A 24,101-nucleotide genomic window follows, 5' to 3' on the forward strand; every position below is an offset into this window, starting at 1 on the left:
AAACTTTGATGTGATTTAATCACTCGGCTAACTTTAGTTAATAGACTAGATATGTTATCTAATGTTATTAATAGGCAGAATATTGCTTACATTTGTGCAAATGTAGCTAGCTGTGTTTGTCTGCGGTATTGACCACAACAGACACTTTTCCAACTTGTCTTTGGCTTGGGGAATCGAATGAAAATTTCAGTGGTAGCATACATCAAGGTATTCTCCACCTGAGGAGGCATGGAGCCAAATATGAAGCCGCTTTGCTCATCTCCTCCTACTGAAGTAGCTGCAGGGATCGTGCCACGTGCTCTTAAATGTGTGCACTTCTATATATGTCCATTTTGCATGTGTATCCAATGTTTTTATTCGCTGAAGTAACTGAATGTCCCTTGGGGAGATGTATTCTTTGTGGGCCTGGAGCATTTGTGATGATGTAATTGACAGGAAGAGGAAAAGGAAGAAGAAGAAGAAGAAGAAGCTAACGCACCTGGGTTGCGTTAGCTAATTAGCCCAGGTGCTTAAAGGTGTGCTGCTCTCCACAGTTTGGGGCTGAGGCTGGGCGCTCACACCAAGGGCATGTTTCTTTATTTGAATTTGAGTTGCATTTAATTTCAGTTTTGTTTCTTTTATCAAGATGGAGAAAAGTAAACCACCACTGAAAAGTGGGAGGAGATGGTCTGCTGGAAAGCACTTCAGAAACAGAGTGGGGAACTGAAAAGTTGCCACTGTTTTACTGTCTGTTGTCTTTGTTATTTTAGCTTGTTGTGTTAGTTTGTTGTTTTTGGCCTGGAACATGCTAGGGGAAGGGTGAAGATGGCTTTATTTTATTTTGTGTTTGTGTGGGTGCACTCTCTCTCCATGCGGCAACCAACGGTGTTCCCTGGCACTGCCTCATCTCCCTCCCAGGGGTGTCACACTGGTGAGTGACACATTGGTTCCCAACATCAGTCCTGGAGTACCTGGAGTACACCTGTGTATGCTGGTTTTCATTCCAACCACAATTACAGTCTCTGTATTTTTAACAAGTAGTTAATTTTTCTTAATTAGGTGCTTTTCATGTTTAGAGATTATTTTACCTCTTAAATTACATTATGTCAGAAATAGCAAGGTGTGCCAATGTGCCGTGAAGAATAAAATTCTTAAGTTCATATAGTGCTGCATTGCAAAGAATCACATAAAAATAAATGGTTTTTTAACTGATGAAATTAAAGATGGATCAATTGGCTTCTAATTGGGGAATTCAAAGACAAGCAAATTAAAATGACCCAAACCTGCATTGTGTTGATACATTTCAGAAAATTAAACACATGTTTATTCATTCATTAGGTCCAAAAAGTTCATCTCTATATGTAATTGTTTGCAGTATAGCACAATAAGCACAATATGAATGTGGCAATTTATAATGGATATTGGCATAAGTGGGGAAAAATTAACAACATGTTAACATTCTGGGATTGCAATTGTGGTTGGAACAAAAACCAGCATACACAGGGCTACTCCAGGACCGAGGTTGGGATTCACCGGCCTATATAATAGGCAAAAATATATTTATTGTTGGGCACCAACTCCAAAATCCCTGGCAGCTGATATTATCCTGTAGGCCATGCAAAAAAGGAAATCAAAATGCCGATTAAGTTTCTGTCAAAAGTATACAGTTTAAAGTTCATTGCAATAATAAAGTTTCCCACTTAGTGTAAACTTTAACCACAACATGGTTTTACAACTGGGACTGGTTCCTGAAATGATTCCCCATCAGCTTTTCCCAACAAGCCCAACAGATGGAGCTCTCATACTGTCATTTATTTTCCCAGACGGCTATACAGGGGTCACCTCCCCTGCTAAAGGACTCCCACCAGGGGTGTTGCCAGAGATTTCCTTAACACCCAGCACTCTGGATCTGCTGGAGGCTGCCTCACACTCTGCCAAAAGGGGAACAACAGATGCCTCTCTAACGGGGAAAATGCAGATTAAATAAAAAGATTAAATAATTAATTGCACATTTTTGTCCTTCCTCCACCACCAAGGGTTTGATATTTCAAAGCACAAATAATCAAGTATTCAGTTTTAATTGCATAATCTCAGTTAATTATTCAATTGCCAATTTAATTATGTGGGTGGGGATAACACGTTTGTTGATACGTATGATGTGTCTGACTTACACCCTGTCCACACGTATACGGATTTTTCTGAAAACGTAGTTATTTCCCCCTCCGTTAAAAAAAAAAAAATTCTATCCGCACGTTTTAAAAAATATCTCCGTCCACAGGAGAACGCTAGAACGATTGCCACATGCGCAATACACCAATTGCCATGGTAACTGATGCGCGAGTTGACGTCATGACGTCATGACGTCAGCGTTTTCATAAAGCTCCGTTTTTCTTGTCCACACGAAGACAGAGAAAGCGGAGTTTTGAAAAATCTCCACCTTGGAAGTGTTTTCAAAAAGCTTCGTTTTCAGTGACCTAAAATGCCGTTTTCGTGTGGACAGGAGGTCAAAACGGAGGGAAAAAACTATGTTTTCAGAAAAATCCATATACGTGTGGACAGGGCCTTAGTGTGCATGGATTGTGCCTAAATTACATGTGAAATGGAAAATTCTTATTCCAAAAAGTTGTGTGCTGGTTGAATGTATGGGGGCCCCCTAGTGCCACCTTATCAGATAGGATAATTTGGCATAAAAATTGTAAAAAATATATATTTATCCCAAACGTTTGGATATATATATACAATATACAATGGCTTGGCTGAATACTCGATTCTGATTGGTCCAAGGGTGGGCATTATTTAAGCAATAGCTCACGACTGTGGTATATGGTTATTATATCACAGCTAAGGGCAGTGTTCGAATTACGGGCGGAATTGGGGGGTCTGACCCCCCTAATTAAGACTTGGACCCCCCCAAAAGAGGTAAAAACAACAGGTTGGGGGTGTCGAAACATTTATATATACATTTATATATCCTTCTTACCTAGGGACCAACCTAGTGACGCCACTGATGGGAAATACATTGTAATATTTATGATTTCAGGTAAGAAGGGTATATAAATATTTCGACACCCCCGACCTGTTGTTTTTACCTCTTTTGGGGGGGTCCAAATCTTAATTAGGGGGGTCAGACCCCCCCAATTCCACACGTAATTTGAACACTGGCTAAGGGGTGTTTTATAAAATGGTCACCAAGTAGGTCAATATGAAAGTAATAAACACACTCCAATTTAAATAGTTTTTATTAATTTGTTTGGCTAACATTTTTTTTTCTCAGACGCGGAGTGTTACTGAATTGTGCAAAGGAATTAGACGTCATAGCCGTGGTATATGGTTAATATACCACGGCTATGAACCAATCAGATTGCTTGATTTGAGCTACCCGTTTTATAATTCTCAGTAAAGGGACACCTCGGCCTTTTAACGCTTCTAAAATCAATGAGTTACAAAACCCAGCATTCTAAAGCAGTTAAAACAGCAACATTATTCTTAAGATTTTGAATTGTTGTTATGTCCCCTCCCCTTTTCAATGTCCAATTTCGCAATAGATGGCAACGTTGAATCATGGTTCTAGTTACTTGCTTCATTTAGGGATGCCAACCATCCCGCAAAATACGGAATCGTCTCTTATTTGGGTAGTAGAATAGGCGTTCCGTATAACTCATGGCTACGGGACGCATTTTCATCCATATCTTTGTGAACGATTCTGTTTGTAGTAACTGCTGGTTAGGTGACACGTGACGGCGATCATAAAGCTAACTGGCATGTTAGTGTCTTGGAAAAACGCAATGTCTACACTGCGAGACCGCAACATTTTAAAAAGCCAGACAGAGCTAGGGAGATTATTTGATTGAGTTATGGTTTCATGTAGTTTTTTTTAAAATAATGTAATGACAAAAATGACCAAAATTGGTGCTAATTGTATGGTATAAAAGAAGAAGGAACTATTTTTTCTTGATAGAATTGTTGGTTTCATAGAATTAACCATAGATATATGTCTATGGAATTAACGACCAGAGGTTTTTGCTTAACAACGGTGCAAATAGAACTACCAACCTTGGCTTCGCCTCGGCCGCATCACAACCCCCGTCGTACATTATTTTCCAATAACGGGACAGTCCGTCGTGGTTTATTCCTTACTTATATATAATAACCAAGTATGTTAATGGACGTAACACAAAGCCACTTCAAAAACAACCACAACCTGAATGAAGACCCAGCTGGGCACAAGTGATATATAAAAGACAATCAGGTGTTCATTGTATGGCAAAGCAGGTAGTTAACTATGTAGTTTATCTTAAAGACATTATAAGCCTATAAACAATTTGCAATGTTTCACCGGGCAGCCAGTGGGTAGATACACTGAAATCTATTTTGTTAAACCTTTGTTCCTTTGATTCCTATGTCAAATGGCAAGGGGATAATGCTCTCCACTTCCTTGAAGACAGTGGATGTTTCTGTGGCAGCAGCTGTGTTCATGTCTGTGTCTGAGGCAGCATCTATCTTGGTGTGTGTATGTGCCTGTGATGACATCTGTGTCTGTGGTACCATCTACGCTGGTTTGTGTGTTTGTGTTTGAGGCAGCTTGTGTGTTGGTGTGTGTTTGTGTTTGTGTCTGTGGCAGCATCTGTGTTGGTGGTGTGTCAGTTCTATGGATGGATGGAGTTGTTATTATTGTTAGTGAAAATTGATGAGTGTGTGTATTTCTGAGTGTTTGGAGTGGTGAATTTCTTGCTGACTGACAACATTAAAATAAAAACAATCCACAAGGATGAAGAAAAGTTTTCTAACTGGCATGCATGTTTGTAATGACATTATATCAACCATTTTCTCTGAATGTCATTTTTGACATGAAACCCATGTTTTCTTAACTGCATTCCAAATCTTATAAGGAGCAAGTGTAATGTGCTGTTTCAGATTTTAAAAGAGAAAGTAGGTAAGTAAATGACACAACTTGCTAGTTTTACCAAATCACTTCCTTTTCAAAGGCTTTCTCCAATGCACGGGGGTAATCAAGGGGGAAAACAAATTTTCTGTCTCACAAGACAATCCTACAGTAAAGAGAATGGCAATATAGACAATGAACATACATATCTAAGATTAAATGTAATTAGCAGCCATGAACATGTATTGTCTTTAACTATCTCTGCAGGTATATAACTATTCTTTGTCAACCTGTTTTACTTGTCAGGTAGGCAAAGTTCCTTTCAAGCAAAATTATTCTACAAACAGACAAAACAATCTGGAAGTTTTGAGGGCTGGTTGGATGAGTTTCCTATTTACAAACGGAGAGTGCACATGCAGGTTGGGGAACTATAAATGGGACACACTCAAACCTTGATCTACTTCTTCTCAGTCTTCTGCATTATTTTATGACCATTATGACTGTTGGTGCAATAAAATTGCCTCTATAACAACCTCCACTCTTCTGGAAAGGATTAATACTAGACATTGGAGCACTGCTACAGGGAATTGCTTCCATTCAGCCAGAAGAGCTTTAGTGAGGTCCGGCACTGATTGGGCGATTAGGCCTCACTTGCAGTTGGCTTTCCAATTGATCCCAAAGGTGTTGGATAGGGTTGAGATCAGGGCTCTGTAGTGAAGTTTGATCAGGTTTATTCAGAACAATGGAGTTCTGCAACCAATCAGAATTTGTTAGGTCAGTAGAGCTCAACTTATTGCAATAACATTGACATGACAATGGTTTGGAAATAAAGGATATACATTTATTGGTTATGATAATGAATTTGTGAATAGGCTCATTGAAAACAATGATTTGCATAATAATGATGAATTATTTATTTATATATATATATATATGAGGAAATGAAAATTCTATGACAACTAAACAGAGATTAGCAGTAATACCATTTAACGAAGGTTAATTTGTGTTATGGGTTACTGACTACTCTATGGTATGTGGTTAGTTTGTTAATGGGTCTCATAAAATAAAGTTTTAACAACGTAAAACTACAAGGTCAGGAAATTTCCTATTCCTGACCAACATATGCACAACAAACAAAACACAACAACAAACAGCATAAAAATAACCTAATCAGGTATTTCAGGTTTCACGCTATTCTATAGTTTGATGTCAGTGTTTAATAAAATGCGTTTCAATACTTAATGGTGATAATGAAGGAGGCCAGTCCTTAATTCCGTTAGGTGCTGTGTCAGCAGGTCCCAGGGTCCATGGCAGGTGCGCAGAGACTTGGGAAACTTCTTCTTTGAAGTCGGGGTCATGAAAGGTTCCAGTCATGATGACTTGGGATGTGAACAAATCTTCCACTGGTGTCCGGCCGCAAGGGAGATAAGGAGGAAAAGTATGTAGTATATGTGTTCCTCAAACAGCTGTCAATGGGAAATAAACCAGCTTGGTGTATTTCGCGGACGGTGGCAGGCCAGCTCAGGCAGGTCTCCAGTGAGGTGCGAGTTGGGAAGCGCAGCAAAGTGTCCTTAAGGAAATGCGTCTGGTCGATTAGGCAATGCCTTACCTCAAAGCAAAGATGCTAGGTTTTTTGATTACTTTTATGCTCGAAAGTCACTGATGCGATAGAACCCCACGTGTGATCTCTGTAATGTGATTGGTGTATTATTTTGGCCACACAAATTGGCTTGTGGTATTGGAGCAGTCAATGAAACAGATAGACAGACCATTGATTACTGTGTTAATGTTTAAGCTTGTTAAATCAGGCTCACCATTCCACCAAAAAGGATGTAAGGAAGGGGACTGGCACGTCCTTATGGCTTAGTTGACCAAAAAAGTTAATGATGAACGTGACTCAGCAGAGGGTCAGTCCTGTGGTCAGGGAACCCAAGGCCCCAAAGTTCCTGTGTATAGTTAAATATCGTTACAGCTATGTGCAGGCCAGTCAAGTTCTTCCACACCATTCTGAACAAAACCATTTCTATATGGACCTCACAGTGTGTTCGGGGACATTGTCATGCTGAAACAGGAAAGGGCCTTGCCCAAACTGTTGGGGAAGCACAGATTCATCTATAATGTGATTGTATGCTGTAGCATTAAAATTTGCTTTCACTGGAACTAAGGGGTCTAGCGTAAACCATTTAAAACATCCCCTGACCAAGGGGTGTTTAGATACTTTTAGTCAATTTTAGTGTAACCTTTGTTCATGGTAACACTTGGCAAAATAGGCCAGGAGGCTACATAGGTAGCTTGCCTTGGCTGCTTAACACACAAACAAAGGTGGAGCAGCTAACACTAATCATTTCAGTCAATTGTCTGTGTGAAATTAAGTGCTGATAACTTACTGCTGTCTACCTATCGTTCACCATGTAGCATCCTTTTTAGTTTGGCCAAACAGAAAAGGCACAAGACCCAACCTTATGTTAACTTTCTTCTTATCCATCTTATTTTTTTATACAATACCCAAGTAAAAACACTTCCATTTAAAAATATGACACATTCATTTGTTTGCCATTTGTGGTAAAGGAAAAATAACTGAATCCATGCCTATGAGTGTCTCTCTCATAGCCCACATTTATATGTATTACTATTATCAGTTACTCATGACAAACAGTTCAATAAGAAATGAGAAGCTGAAAAAAAAACATGCTTTCAATGTACAAAAAAAGTTACACACACACAACACACTCTCTATTAATCATTAATCATTAACAGGGGGTCCCCAGGACTTGAATTCCAGTTTTATTAAGTCTAGATTACAGTGGTGTTGAAAACATACCTGAAAGTGTGTGGGTATGTTCAGGGCTTTCCACTTAGGGAAAACAATATTCTTGGAGATGTCAGAAAAAATTATACTTTAAATGGAGCTGGAGAGAGTCAAAGTAGTGTTGTCTTTACAGGAGAAGAAAGAATATTATCAAAATCAAGTTGATACTCAGCATCTTAGCACACTAAGCCCACTAAGATACAGAGGCATGCACTCTTCTAATTTTGCTTTGAGGTGTCCCCAAATGCTGCCATAACCTTCTGTAGCAAACCTTCTGTTCCCTGGCTCAACACCTGACAAAAACATTGTCCAGTGTTCTGGATTTCTAGAGTGTTTCCAGCCAAGAGACCAGATTCTCTGCTTTTTAATTCAGGATATTCTCCCTCCAGGAGTAACACTGAATATTCCGCTTTTCCTCCATGATGGCAAGTTCACCCCAAGCGAAGTTCAGGCAACTGAAGACAGGGTTCACATGATGAGGGCAAATCAAAGATCTAACCTGATCCCAGCAAACCTGTGAAGTTATACTGATAAAGTGGTTCAGCTCTGCTGCATGCTTGTGAACTTTCCGAGTCCCAGATCAAAGATGCTGCACATAATCTTTAAAATGGAAATACCGAGTTATAAAAGTGTAAGCAAAAACTATAACCCCCCCCCACACCAACTGCTCTCCTCGTCCTCTATCAAGTCTCCTTCAACACCAGGCCTTCTTGTCCTCCTCCATCAAGACTCCTTGTACACCAGGTGCTGTCATCCTCCATCAAAACTCCTTCAACACCAGGCACACTCCACCTTCTCCATCATTTCTCCTTCTATACCAGACACTCTTCTCCTCCTCCATTGAGTCTCCTATTATGCCAGCTGCTCTCATCCTCCATCAAGACTCCTTCAAAACTCTCTCCTCCTCCTCGTCCTCCTCCATTGTCTCTTCCAACACCAGGTACTGTTCTCCTCCTCCATTAAGTCTCCTCCAACACAAGGTGCTCACCTCCTCCATTATGTCTCCTGCAACACCAGGCACTCTCCACCTCTTCCTTTGTCTTCTCCAGGACCAGGCATTCTCCACCACCTCCATCAAGTCTCCTCCAACACCAGGCACAGTCGACCTCCTTCGTCAAGTCTCCTCCAACACCAGGCACTGTTAACCTCCTTCTTCAAGTCTGCTCCAACATCAGGCCCTCTCCTCCGTCAATTCTCCTCCAACACCAAGCGCACTCCACCTCCTCGATCAAGTCTGCTCCAGCCAAAAGGCATTCTCCTCCTCCTGTCAAGCTACCAAACTCCAAGCAGTGCAGGTACGTTGCATGTATGTAGAGATGGGTGATATGTATTTATTTATTGTACAGTACTGGCAAATTATGGAAACACTGCATTTATAAATACATTTTAACAATGAATGTAATATTTTGCAACAATATCTGAGTTTGGCATAATAAATGTAATATGTACATAATAAATGCAGTACTGATACTAAACAAAAAGGAAGAAATAATTAGAATTTGTGTTAAACAAGTAATAACCTTTATATCTTCCTATATGTATTAGTTTCATGCCTTATCTTACTGTTGTAAATTTTAGAATCAGCTTGAACATGCATTTCTTTGTCCAGCATTTTCCTACATAAGCTCTATTTGAAATTACTGTTTGACGCATAATGTCAATACCACTCGTGGTCAAGAAAATAACAGTTTTGAATACATTTTTACAGACTTAATTGGCTCTGAGAAGCAACAGCAGAAGAGAGGGCAGACATAAAAGTTTGAAGAATACTAAAATTCTTTAAGCACACTAAGTTCCATAATTTGCGCCTGTACTGTACATCTCTGTTAGCATATTGGGTTTTTTTTTTTTTAATATTGTGCATTATGATACAGAATGTGGTCATGCAGGGCCTACAGTAAGCAAACTAACTAGTTAAATATAAGATGTTGTGTTGCAAGTCTGTATGGGCAGCCATGTTACAACCTTTTTCATCAACCCTTCTCCAAAGGTAATGGGAGTACAAATATAAGATTATGTGGTTTCACTTTAGTTCAAAGTTTGAAGATTTCATTCCTTGATCAAATAGATAGCCGTTACACTAGAGCTATATCAATCTTTTCAACTGAGGAATTGTCTTGTCACTCCACACAAAACAATCCTGAACTCAACTGTATACATTCTGTGATTGGTCGGAGTAATGTGGGCATTAGCGAAAGGATGTCATAAAATCTGATTGGCTGGACAGACTTAATTGTCTCAAAAATCCACAATTAAATACAAGTGACAGGTGATGCACAAATGTGAACCAGCTACATTTATTCATTTATTAATGGAATCAGTTACATTTATTTGTGAATCAGCTGCATTTATTTGTGGGTCTGTTGCATTTATTTGTAGATCTGCTACATTTATTTGTGGATCAGCTACATTTATTTGTGGGTCTGTTGCATTTATTTGTAGATCTGCTACATTTATTTGTGGATCAGCTACATTTATTTGTGGGTCTGTTGCATTTATTTGTAGATCTGCTACATTTATTTGTGGATCAACTACATTTATTTATATTTAATACAATAATGCCCCCATAGTATTTCTGTCGCAAAAGTCACAAATCTGTAAATGGTTTCCCAAACCTGTAGAATGGATTCACAAATCTGTAAATGCCATAAGCCAGTTTCCAGTTAAGTGCATGGCTTCACCAGAGAGCCAGCCCAACCAGCTGTAAAAGGATTTTCCATGCTGCATAAACAATGAAGAATGCTAACGTCAGCCATCAAGCTATCATTCTATCATAGCAAATGTTAGTCTACATGTATATCAAACATCGCACACAGCTAGCCCACATATGACAAATCATGTCACTAGCAACCTGTGTAGCTAATGCATTGCTATAATATTTAGCAAAGTTTCTATACAAATATATTATTAATTACTTGTCACATGTAAATTTTATTGTTAATATTTTGGATGCTACAATAACCTGCTTCCATCACACTACATTCAGGGCTGTACCACCACAGCGCACAAAGACATTGGCTACGAGAGAACCTAACAGCCACACGCGGGGGTACAGTTTTAATCAGGAGCAACTAGAGAGGTGGTGTCATGGTCTGGGTTGGGATTGCAGCTCTCCCTTGTGGACACTAGATGGGGTATCAAATAACCGATTGCTCCTTTAATTCTAGACCAGTAGTAAGCAACTGCGTTCCTGGAGGTCTGTCGTCCTGGTTTTCATTTCAACCCTAATTTGGCACAACTGACTAATTTGGCACAGCAGAGGTCTCAGTGTTGTAGGCTGTTAGGCATAGTTAAAGCTTTTATTATAGACTGAAACACCTGGTTACAGTGCTTGGTGTTGCATCTGTCACAGTTTCCGACTCTGACCACCAAGGGCCATCTGTTCCTGTCCCTAGTGTTTCCTTTTGTTGCATGTTGGGTCTTTGTTCCTAGTAATAGGTGTTTGATTGGATCATTGATTTGATATGATTTTTGTCAGCACTTGTGTCTTGTTAATTACTTTATGTCCTTTCTGATTTGTGTAATTCTTGCATTATTGGGTTAATCATTGTTTGCATTTCTATCACAAAATGCCATGAAAAATTTAAATCTTAAGCAAGATAACTTGATGTTTTTTCATGCATAAATAAGCGTCCTGCACACCAATCACTTATCCAAACACTTAGCATCGGTTTCTGACAGAATGCGGTTCTGTAACAATCACCACAGGAGCATGGACATGGATATGCCAAGAAGCATATCTGTCCCTTCCGAAAGGATGTTCAGTAAGGCAGGACAGATTGTAAAGAAATTCTGTAAGAAAGCTGTTCTCATGTCACGCTGTCATCTTGGGTGTATGTCTGATTGTAAATATGATAACAAATAACAAAACTTTGGTTTGTCCTTGAGACAATAACAAGTTATATTTGTTGAAATAACAGTTTTACAACGGTGCTGGTTTTCACCAAATTTAAAAATAAACCATTTTTGTGAGGTGAACTTTGAGTGATCCTTGACTTAATTATTATAGGCTATTTACAATGGTATCATGTCTCAAGCTGGCACCACCATGCAACTCTAAATGCTAACAGATCATGGCTTAACTGAATACTTTAACAAAATACATTATTATGTTATGGAGATTTCTTCTAGTTTCACGTGTTTAGTAATCATTAATGCTCAAAAAATTTCATTTATTTTCACGATAGCCATGAAATTCTGGCAAAAATGAACCTGGTTGGTTTCTCCTCAAGTCAGAAATGAGTTATACCATTTTTGTTCAAATAACACAGTTTACCTGCTGGTAATTTAATAATAATAATGAACAGGATATTGTTTAAAAAAAATTTCTTCTAGTTTCATGTGACTAGTCTAGCACAAACAAAATCTGTAGGATGTGAACCTAGATGCATTTTAATACTGTTAATACATTTTCAAGTACAATAATAATAAAAAACATCAATTTTCATTGAAAATTTTGTCCATATTTTTTGATTCATCAAATGTTCTTATTGTTCCAGCCCTTCTTAGCAAACTGCAACCTGGCCATCCTGTTTTTGTGGATAACTCGTGGTTTGCATCTCACAGTGTAGCCTCTATAGTTCTGTTCTTCTGCTGACAGTAGTCACTGACACATCCATGCCAACCTCCTAAAGAGTGTTTCTGATCTATCAGACAGGTGTTTGGGGGTTTTTCTTCATTATGGTGAGAATTCTTCGGTCGTCAACTGTAGAGGTCTTTCTTGAGCTACCATGTCCTTTGTGATTACTCCATAAGAGCTCATCAGTGCTCTTTCTTAAGGATGTTCCAACATTTGATCTACAATTTGGCCTGTCTCAGACTATTCTTTTTTTATACTTATTTCTCAGCCTTAAAATGGCTTTCTTGATTTTCATTGGCACAACTCAGGTCTTCATTTTCAAAAGCACCAATAACAGACCACAAATCAAAATCAAAAGTCTAGAATCAAGTCTAGATATTAAAAACTCTCTTTTACCTGCACTAAGGAAGCACTTAAACCCACCTGACTAAACAGAAACACATTCCAAAACATTATAATGCCCTGAAATGGGGGCAGAGAGTGATGTAATTTCTACATGGTAAAACCAAAGTATACAGAAAATAGCCTTAAATAACAGTTGAGTGCACTTTAACCACATATGAATTGTTTGATTACAAATCTAAAATTGTGGAGCACAGAGCCAAATCAAGAAAAAAATATGTTTGTCCCAAAGATTATAAAGCTCACTGTTCCTAGCTGGTCATAGCTGATCTGTGGCTGGTGAAAGCTGGTCAAAGTTGGTTAAGCTGGTAGAGTAAACTGGTAGTCAACGGGTGGTGACTATATTAGTTGGTCAGCTGGGGAATGGCTAAAAGTGTAAAAAAAGAAGAAGAAGCAAACCACAGCACTCTCAGCGGGGTGACAGTACCTTTGGCAGAGTTCACCTGACAGCTCTACGGCCCTGATCTAACCATTCCTGAACATCTTTAATGTTAATTTAAAGCCTAAACTTAAACAGTATGTCTGAAGCCTGAGTGTGCAATAGGAGGAGATTCTATAATACAGGGCCTAGGAGAAAGCTCAGCCTCCCATTGTAATTTTAGTTACTTTTTAAAAATTAAAATAGCCACCACCTTGTGAACAGAGCAGTCTTGGTGGAGAGTAAACAAGCAAGACCATTTAAAGCCTTGTACGTTAGCAGACAAACCAAGTAGTACATTGTAAATTTAACAGGCAACCAATGAATACACACAAGCACCAGGTATTTGTATTGTAAAGCATTACAATATTTCAACTGAGAGGTTACAAATGCATGAACACATTTTCTGCATCATGCACGGACAGTATCTTCCTCAATTTAGAAATATTACCCTGCATGCATTTTTCATACCTGGTATGCATGTTCTCATAAAAGTAGGCTGGTATGCATTCTTACTCCAAAAGAGGAATTTTGTTGTGTGCACAGCAGTTTTTGCACTGAACTGATACAAATAGCAGTATAACCAATCCAGACATGAATCAGGGATGATTGACACTTTCATAATGTCACTAGTTTCTCAGCCTAGTCAACTGTCATCAGTAAGATCCCTCCTCCCTGCCTGAGCCCTGCACTTGTCACTCGATCAATAGTGTTTCGGCTCTCCCCTGAGTTGGCAGTGTGTGGTACCCCTCTGTGCTGAGATACATTAAGCACACTGTTTGTTTATTTAAGTACCTTCACACTAAATACATTAACATGGTCTATCAATGTTTTTGAAGCCTCCTGTATGCAATTGAAAAGTTTTTAACCTTCTGAGTAGCACTGGTCCTGAAACAAAATGGGAAAATGTGGCCCAGCTCAGACATAACCAAGATCAGGCTGTTCTGTCAACCTGAGCACCAGGCTGAGAAGCTACAGCACTGATATTAGAGAAACTATTAAAATGATATTCTACCAAGGTAGCTACCGAATATATTCCAGATTGCTGTTCAAATATACAGTATTGTTCACTAAACAAGTGTGATCATTAAAAAAAAATGTTAATTAAATGTAATAATTTAAAGGTCATTGTTAAATCCAAATGCTAAAATAACTGGAGGATACTGTCCATCAGCAAATTACTTTCCCAGATTGTATTAAACATATTTATTCATGTCCCCTGTAAATATGTTGAAGAATGACACTGTGCTGGACCTTCTATCAGCTGTCACAGCTCTCAAGTAATGTAAATGCAAAAGTAAAAATGCCTACTGGCTTTCACAACTGCATCCTAAACAGAACAACTACCCAACCCATCCCCCTCCTACACTTGGCAGAATGATAGCTTAAAATTACAGTCTTCACCCTGATGTAATTTTAAAAACGGTGTCAAAATGGCTAAAGGAACTTTCTACACTATTAAAATGGGTCCCCACTTTGATTGCGTCTACTCGTATTGTTTGTGCCTTAATTACTATTTTGTGATGAGGCAGGAATTTTATTCCTTTATTGTATTTGAGAAATGATCTTGTTTGCTTACTATATCTTCTCACGCCAGGCACTAAAATATTTTACCATGTGTTAATTCTATCATGTTTGGCCTGACTTCATCAACAGTGGCCTTTATGTAGTTTGTCCCCTGCTGACATGCCGTGTCGCCCAACACCCACTTATGAATATGCATGAGTAAATAGGCTGACATTTGACCTAATACATCTGCTTCTGCTCATCAGGCAGCATGTGTCATTGTACCCCCCAGGTGCTCAGACTGTGGAACATAAAGGAGGGAAGTTTAAAAACTCATTGATTCTTAGAATGGAGTTTCATAGAAACTTTTCTTAAATTTAAATTGATAAATGGGATTGTAAAATAACAGGTAAAAGGCGAGGTAAGAAATGTATTCTGGTTTTCAATCAAATAAATTTTATTGTTCCAGGGAAACAGCCATACACATTTACATATGTTTAATAAAAATTAATTTAACTGATTAGAAATGTTTTCATCTGAGCTTTGGAACTTTCTAATAAACCATTGGTTGGAGAATATTCATCTCCCTCAAGCCTTCACTGATTTTACTGTCTGGGAAAAATCACAGCTCAAGCAGTCACGCATTGTCACTTCAGGAGAAACTAGGGTATAGCAACAGCTGTTTCCACAGCTCATCCACAAGATGAGCCTAAACTTTATGAGGGAAAAAAATGCCCTTTTGAGAAATTAGCCATACAATTTTCTGCATGAAATTGATTTCTTTCTGCCTTTTAGCTCTCCAATTGTTACTTTCTCCAGGGTGCAAGAGAGAGACTTCTAGTTCCCTTCCTCTGGAAAATGCAAGTACACTAGTCATGAGCCTCCTAAAAAGGTATCTGGAATCCAGGCTGCAGCTGTCCCTGGGTGACACATGAGCCGTTTGCTCAGAGACCCTACACCATTGCAAAACCAGCCTGCTGGACAGAAATGGCTTGGCTGTATAAATCACGTCTCCAGCCCCAGCGCCAGTCATTAATCCCACCAAAATAACACCCACCAAAAGTGTTGGGGGATGTGCTTTGGTGAAGGTGACAAAACTGATTCATCCCGCTGTCATCCCACTGTGTCCTGTTATTGCAGTGCTCTAAAAGTGATTTGCAGATTACCATTAGTTACACATGGGATTAATGCCAATTATACAACATATTTGCCTTTTCTAGTTATACTCTGTGATATTGCTGTATCTTAGCTTTCACAGGTTAATAATTATTTCAAACACTACAGTTCTGATAACAATACAGTGAAGTAAAACAGATGTACCAAAATGTACTGGGAGCATGACTGGGATATTTGGCATTTTTAAAGTATTCAGTATAAAAATATAATAGGTAGAAAAACATGAAACCAGCTAACCAGGAAATTAAATAACATTCAGTTATTTTTGTGAAAAGGTTTTTTGTAGCATCTAGAGCCATTTAAATCCACAGGATAAAAGTAACTCTAGTCTTGTTTCCATGTTTTCTTTACCTGAATTCCTAAATCCAATGGCAGTAACCTTAATAAGGGAACTGAAACTCTAGGAACTGTAATTGGTTCCATATGTATTGTATGCATCTAGGGTGCAAACAGATGCAAACAATACTTATTCTCATGATCTGAGTGACTGTGAGTGATGATATGCCACTGTGAGTGGCCAACTTTGGCATAAAGTGATAAGATTTACCCGAGGCATCACTTATGATAAGTTTGTTTGTTTCGGGCTTGGAAATTTGATCCTATTTAAAACTGTTAGGAGGTGTAATACACCAGTCATCTGGAGGGGATCACTGGCAAAAAAGAGCTGAATTACAGTGCATCGTTTTCACTATCTGGATAGTTATTTCTAGGAAAAATAATGATGTAATAGATGTAATGTATGAATTTTGTTGTACTGCACTGGGTTAACATCTCAATAAACACATACTCAGCTGATAATTACAAAGGCACAGACCTTAGCAGTTATTGTGTATAGTTTTGTATTTGCTTATTTCTTTCTGGGATTTATTTGCAAAAACTGGGAGATTGTGTACATGAGGTTCATGAACTATTCGGAATAATTCAAAAGTGTATAAACACTTTAAAAGGTTTGTAGTCATTTTTAAAAAGTGAGTTGCCTAGCATGGGTTCCCAATGGAAATATTTTCCACCATCATATTGTCCTGCACCATTCTCAGGCTGGCTGGCACATCATATTGTAGCTTCTCTAGTCCGCCCATGCCCACCGATCCATAACTAGGTTTGTGTGAAATCAGTGCTAGTGATGCCTCATTCTTTCTCACATGCTGCTGGCCTTCAGGTACTCTATTTTTAACTCATTAGTGGAATTTACTTTATACACACATCTCAAGCCTCTACAAATAATGTTGATGGATTTGCACCTCTTAGGTTGGTGCTGATTAATACTTGTTCAATTGCCATTTGTATTAATTTTGGTACTATTTTGGTCTCAAGGGACTTGGATTTCCTCTTTTTAACTGAAATTTGGCAGAGGAGCATGGAATACAGGCCTCGAATCGAGCTGTGCCCAGTGGACTACATTTATGTCAGCACTCCTAGAACACCAGGGCAGGGTGGAGACCTTTCTGTTGTGTTTAGAAGCTGTTTTGTCTGTCGCGTGGTAAGCACTGGGACGTTCTCTTCTTTTGAATAGCAAATTATCAAAGTTGGACATTTAAATCCAATCTTTTGTATTCTAATCCACCATACCACTGGCATTAACAGTTCATTTTTATCAGAATCTTTGTGGTCTATCCTTAAAGGAGCAAGAGGTCATTTGAAAATTAATATAGTGTCCACAAGGGTCAACTGCAATCCCAACCCAAAGCATGACACCGCTTTGCTAGTCACTCTCGGTCGAAAATTTGTCGCAGCAAGTGGTTGCCAGAACTAAGTAGCAAACCCCTTTGTCTTTACACAAAATGCTATGTAGTTCTAAAGTCATAATTTAGCAAAATATAGCAACTGCTTAGATTAGTTAGCATGTCGGAACCTGATATAGATAATCATAGATAACATTAGGCTACAGAGAGCAAAATGTAATCATAGAATGCTCTTTTTGGTCCTCCTATGATTTACTGAGCTCAAACTGTCGAGAAGAATGGTAACAAGCTCTGAGTCACTTTTCAGTCCTTTCAATTTCCCTAGCTTGCTCCACCAAGAAAAAGCCAGACCTGTGTTGAGTCTTGTTTTCCCACTTTTATCACTCAACTTTTGAGATGGATATAATTTCTTGGATCTAGTTCTGGTTAGGCTAAGCTGGCTCTCTGGCGTAGCCATGCAATTGGCAACAAAGTCAGCCATTTCTTCACTGACAACTTCAACTAAAACTGACAACTGGCTGTGCATTTTATTCATGAGAAAAAGATGGGCATGCTACCTGCTCAGGAGCATAGCTGGAAACAGTAACCTAGTATCTGATTTCAGACAGGCATAAACATAACAAAGCTTATGGACTGCAAAATACAGTGAGCTACATAATGTCTAGGACAATAAAAAATTTTTTTTCTTGATTTGGCTCTGTACTCCACAATTTTAGAGTAGTATACACTTTGGCTTCACCATGTAGAAATTACCCTGCTTTTTATACATAAATTTACTTTCAGTACATAGTCTTGATTCTAGGCTTTTAATTGCCTTTGGAGTCTGTTATTGCAGTTTGACAACCTGAGGACCAGAGTTGAGTGCCAATGAAGCCTTTATGGGGCTAAGAAATAAGAAAAACAGTCACAGACATAGCCCACACCTCACCAAGACATAGGCTTTCCCAAATCAACAGTCTGGAACATCATTAAGAAGAAAGAGGGTACTAGTGAGCTGAGTAATTGCAAAGGGCTTGGTAAGCCCAGGAAGACCTCTACAAAGAATTCTCACCAAAATGAAGAACACCTGTTTGACAGATCAGAAACATTCTTCAGCAAGCAGTTATGGATGTGTCAGTGTGTTTAGGTAGCAAACAACAAGGCTGAATCTTTCTGACGTAATTTACATAGAAACGATACGCTCAGATCGCCTAGTTTCACTCACTGTGGCCAAACGGAATCGATAATGTTTCATAAAATATATAACTTTAAAAGGTTTAACTCCGATTTAATGTCCGATTGCGCTAGCTACTTCACATTAACCTTGTACGGCGATGAGTCAAGGCTAACAGCACAGTACCACTTAATTCTTGTCACGTCTATCACCACTGTAATGAACTAAAAAAAGGCGACAAACTACTTTTTCTGTGAGAAATGTATTGTCCAGCTCACGCGCATACACTGCTGGCGACATTCTAAAGCTCCGTTTTGCCTTCCCTGTCAGTCAGATTGCTGTGATTGCTAATTCTAAATCATATTTGGGGACCCATGGATAACTCGTGACCCATAGTTTGCGCCGCTGGCTAACAGGCAAGACAATGCAAATATTTGACTAATGTTAGGTTCACTTATTAGAGTGCCTTTTAAGGACTATTAGACTATCTCTGGTTGGTTATATTCATTTATAGCTAGCTAGCTAACGTTAGCTGGCTATGTAGTTTGCTTTCATAATGTAATGTCATCAATAACGTTAGTTAGCTAGCTTGCTTTCATAAAGACGTTATAGTTTGGTTTTATCTTAACTTGGCTAGCTAGCTAGCAAAAATTATTATTGGATATAAGTCAATGTCCTTAGCTATCGATACTTGATATACTAAGTTAGCTAGCTTGTGAAAATTCAGTCTCCCAAGATGAGCGCGTAGCATGGAGGTAGCTATGGTAACGGGGGACGGTCTGTCAATCATAGCTAACTGACAGTTCTCATTACCACGCCCAGACAGTTCGGGTGAACTTTTATAGCGGGAAATTTAGGCTTAGAAAAATGAGTTCAAATTTAAATAACTGTAATAAAAAAAAAAAAATTCTGCACATTTGTTGTTGCCTAAAAGACTACTGGCAAGTGTCACATTCAACCACCATGTTAATCCTTTAATATATTTAATCTAAATGAGTTGTCCTAAAGGAATTTCTACCAAAATGGTTACCTCTGGACATTGAGGAGGGACCCAGGTGATCACCTGAGCTTTCCAGCCCTTGATGGTAGTGCACTGAGGCTTCAGTGGAGACAACAAGATGACATTTTAAAAGCATCACTGAGATGTTTTTTCACCAGCTGCTTTAGAAATAATGTAAAAAGGACATGGGTAGTAGGTTTCAGTTAATAAGTAATTACCTGTATAGACTGACGTGGAACCCAGGTAGTCACCAGAATTCTGCAAAGGTATTGGTGTCCTTTGGATCCCCTGGTCATAATAACCTAAACATGTTGCCGACATTTAAACTATTACGTCAATCAAAATAACACATTTTGATTATATTCGGCTAGTAATAGCAGTCAAAAGCAAATGTCATTTGAAAGCACGTGTAATATTCTCAATTCATTTCTATTTCCCTGGTTTATTAATCCATCTAATATAGGCCTGCCCAACCCTGTTCCTGGAGAACTACTGTCCCGTCGGTTTTCACACTTGATTCTTCTAATTGGCAGCTTGAGTTCTCTGGCTGTTGAATGAGGCGCAGTTTATTAGGGTTGGAATGAAAACCTACAGGACGGTAGATCTCCAGGGTTGGGCAGACATGATCTAATATATCAGATGCCCTCAAAAAAAGGTGGAGGGGCCATTGTATAAAAAGTGCTGTATAATCTAACAGTCCAGCCCTGGTTTTTCTTTTTTTTCAATGGCCTTATTTATTTTGGCCTCACTGATATAGCTTGGCCACCAGGTTATTCCATTCTCCATCCAATTACTTGGCACAATGTTCACTGATTTTGTGGCAGTGAATTCCACCAGAATATACATTTTCTGGCAAAGAAATTGATTAAAACAATGTCAGATAAGGTTGTTGCAGCATCAAAAAAGGATCCTGCCATAGTCCAAGGAAGGTTTTGAATGAATTCACTCAAAAGAGAAAAGGAAGAACTAATTATAATTAATGGTGTGTTTTCAGGCCTGCTCTTCAATGAGCATGTGTAAACTCCTAGCAGAGCTCTGCCAAAATAAAGAAAAATAAACTCAATTTTAACATCATCTTAGAGAAGTTGGATATCACAAATTTAAATGTTTAAGCGAATGACCCCAATGACCTAGTCTCATGGGTAGAGGTGCTCAGCACGTCGGGCTAGTGTATGTATTAGTGTGTATATATTCTGTATGGCAGTAGCACACAGTTTTTCCAAATTTCCTCAACGTTGACCACATCAGAAAGATGTGAAACGCAGTACATGTCTATGAGAGTTGAATCAAATGGATAGTTGAAATGAGAAGCCCTTCTGCTGAACTGTTTGTATACAATGGAAATTCCACTATCTGTTTCTACAATGTTTTTCATCAATATAAAAAGCATTATCACCATCTGTGACCTTAAAACAAAATTCAGATAAATGTATTTCCATGAATTGTCTCCTTGCCCAAATGCTTTCTGGCATAGGCCCATTGTAATAACTTGTGCCAAAGGAAAGTTGGGTTTTCTAACAAATTTTTTGAGGGTTTTCATATAGTTTTCATAGGGGAATGCTGAGAGAGAATCTAAGGGACTGTGTATTTTAACGTCCTCTGCTAAATGTAAAAGGCCGTGCACATTATAAACAATTTGTTCTGTTCCATATAACTGGCCAAAGTTATATGGAACAAAAGATACTGAGAGTCTATGTGCAAAATCATTATATTTTGCACAAATGATTGGGCTTGCCAAAATCATGATTCCAGTGAAGAGCAGCAGAAAGTTGTTATAAACTGCTGTGTCCAATATTGGGGCTAAGACAACTGGACCTGTGTACAGCAGAAATTGTCTGAATTCTGTGGTCTTCCATTTCTCCAGTTCTGTGACTTGCCTGGGTTTTCTTGCAAACTCAGAGGGTACAAACTTTCTCAAATCTGTTAGAGATCTGGACAGACTACCTACAAGATTGGATGGTAATCGTATGTTGAGTGGGCCTTTCAACCAAAAAGTTAATAGTCTTTTACAAAACTCCCGTATAGACCAAATGCATATAGACTACAGGAAAGTCTGGAATGAAGCGAACATTAGATCCAAAACAGGGAGGAGGGCCATTATGATTGTCTTCACTTATTAGTTGAAAGGAATTATCAGTTCTCATAGTAAAATTGGTCTCAGGAATGGTCATACAAAAATTTTGGTATTGACCAGTTTGGGTGCATTTGTCACAGCCATGAAATGCAGTATGACCCTTCGTATTTTTAACAAAAGACCTGGCAGGTTTGTCGCAGATGACCGTAGCCAGTTTCAAAGTTAGAGTCTTTCCCTGAAAAACAAAACTCTCGGTAAGTGCCTGGAGATCATGAGCAAAATTCTGCAAAAACTCACTACTGGATGTGGGTTTGGTTTTCCCACAGAAGAGACCAATTACAAATGGAGGGTGTTTGAAATGGAGAATTTTCCCTAGAATTGGCCAGAACTGAATAGAAGAACTTTTAAAAAGCGGTAAGCCATCAATATTAATTTGCAAGTATAAACGCATTCCATCTTTAAGTGAGGGCATGAATTTTGTTAGCTGGTTTTTCATTGCCTCCAGAGTGCAAAATGAAAGTAATGTCCTCCTGCTTTTTCTTGTATTGTCTGATTTCTCGGTGTCTTCAGAATGGTTCTGGCATCTTTTGGTAGTTTTGGGTGGTGAATCTGCAGGACACCTAGCAACAATGTCAGCGCCAGAATAATGGCTGCATTGGACAGCTCAGTTGATGAGCCCCTCTGCCAAGGATGGTTCTCTGGAATCCTCTTCTGTGGAACTGTATCAGTATCACTGTCCTCTTCAATCATAGAGGCACCCTCATCGTCACTAACATTATCATCCAAAAAGACAACATCAGCTTCAGCAGTACTTTGTGCGATGTCAGAGAAAGAATCGTCTCCATGTGCTCCTTCACACTGGAACTGTTGAACCAACAAATTGTTCTCTAGCTCTGTCATTTGCACCGGCATGCTGTGAATACTGGATTGTGTCCTTTGATAAATAGTGGACCTTGCAGGTACGTGCACTGACTGATCATTCATACTTCTATCACTCAGATACTCACTGCCCTCAATACAATTTTTATAACTGCAGCTGATTGAGAAACGAGGGGATGCCACTTACTTGAACTCTTGATTTGAACTCTAAATCTGATTTTCTGTAATCTGCCATGCAAAACCGAGGACAATTAACTTCAATACAATTGATTGTGCAAAGGCAAGTGACACTGTCATGTTCTGAAAGGGCAATTCCAGCATATTGGATACTTTATCACTCACCGAATAGGAAACGGACTACAAATTGTGTGCACGCTTATCTTGTGAAACATGGCCCAGGGTTGTAAACTACAGCTCCAGAGCAGTGGTTCCCACACTTGGTCCTGCCCGCCCCCCCTTTTTATGCTGGTCATCTTCAAACCACATTCCCAGAATTTTAAAAGATGTTATTTTTTCTTAATTGGGTGCTTTTCATGTTTAGATCACATTGTGGCAGAAATAGCTTTGAAATTGCCATGTTCATATTGTGCTATATATTTTTTTGATCAAATGAAAGACAGGTTTGAATAGGCTCCTAATTAGATTGAAAACGTTTATTTTATTTCATATTTGTTTCCTTAAAATTAACACAATGTAAGTTTGTCAAGTCATTATCTTTGTCTTTGAATTCTTCATTATCTTTCCGGTGGTTAGTTTTAAGTGGCCAGGTGTCCACATTTTCAATAATTATAATTTACCTGTTTTTATGCAGTTTCAATACAACACAATGTGAACATGGGACGTTCATTCTACATGGCATGCATAGCAGAAACGTGATCTAAAATTTAAAATAATAAAGTAGAAAAAATTTAAAATATTGTAATTGCATCTTAATAAAAAGAATAGTCTTCCAATTTCACTAAAAATAATATTGGATTAATATAAGGATTTTTAAAATATCCTTTTGCCCGCTTAATTGTTTTGTTTGATGGAATGAAAAATTTTTTGACCTGACATCATTAGCTAGCCATGTGCCGTAGTCTGAATGGTTTTGTTTTGACTGCCAGCTTTCAGTCCAGTTGACCGGTGGTTGCGAGATGAGCTACTGTTAGAGTAGCTAACGTTAATCTAGCAACGTGGGTGAACAAACAGGTGAATTGCCTCTTAGCCAACTAAATTTCTCGTGGTGGAACTATCTATAGTGTCGCCAGTAATACCAGTAAGCAGTAAGGCATTGTATTATTGTATTAGGCCCGGGCCACGCCGCTTACCTCGCGTGTGCGTGACGGTTGTGGAACCTCTTGCTTTTCATTTCGGTGCCCATGTTAACAGGTTAGAGCAGCCACACAGCCTGGACCAGGCGTTAGACAGCTAGCTTGAGTTAGCTGACGCGCTTGCTTGGTGCTTAACACTCAAACTGAATAATGACGGTGGCAGACTAAGTTAAATATCAAGTTCGCTGCATTTGGCTGAATGGTTATTTATGACTGATTTAAGTACTTGTATATGTATATTTAGCATAT

General features: G+C 38.7%; 1 protein-coding gene and 1 long non-coding RNA gene across 2 annotated transcripts in view; one reads left to right on the plus strand and one right to left on the minus strand.

The window, feature by feature from the left end:
- Window positions 1-24,101, minus strand: part of zc3h15 (zinc finger CCCH-type containing 15) — a 454,134-nt gene that overhangs the window by 164,238 nt on the left and 265,795 nt on the right. The gene's annotated exons all lie outside the window — the stretch shown is intronic.
- LOC135250709 (uncharacterized) lies at window positions 551-1,988 on the plus strand. The gene is made up of 2 exons (XR_010328989.1): window positions 551-694; window positions 1,803-1,988. It is a non-coding gene; the product is annotated as an uncharacterized LOC135250709 (long non-coding RNA).

Source organism: Anguilla rostrata, chromosome 3, assembly GCF_018555375.3.
Source record: "Anguilla rostrata isolate EN2019 chromosome 3, ASM1855537v3, whole genome shotgun sequence".
Lineage (NCBI taxonomy): Eukaryota > Metazoa > Chordata > Actinopteri > Anguilliformes > Anguillidae > Anguilla > Anguilla rostrata.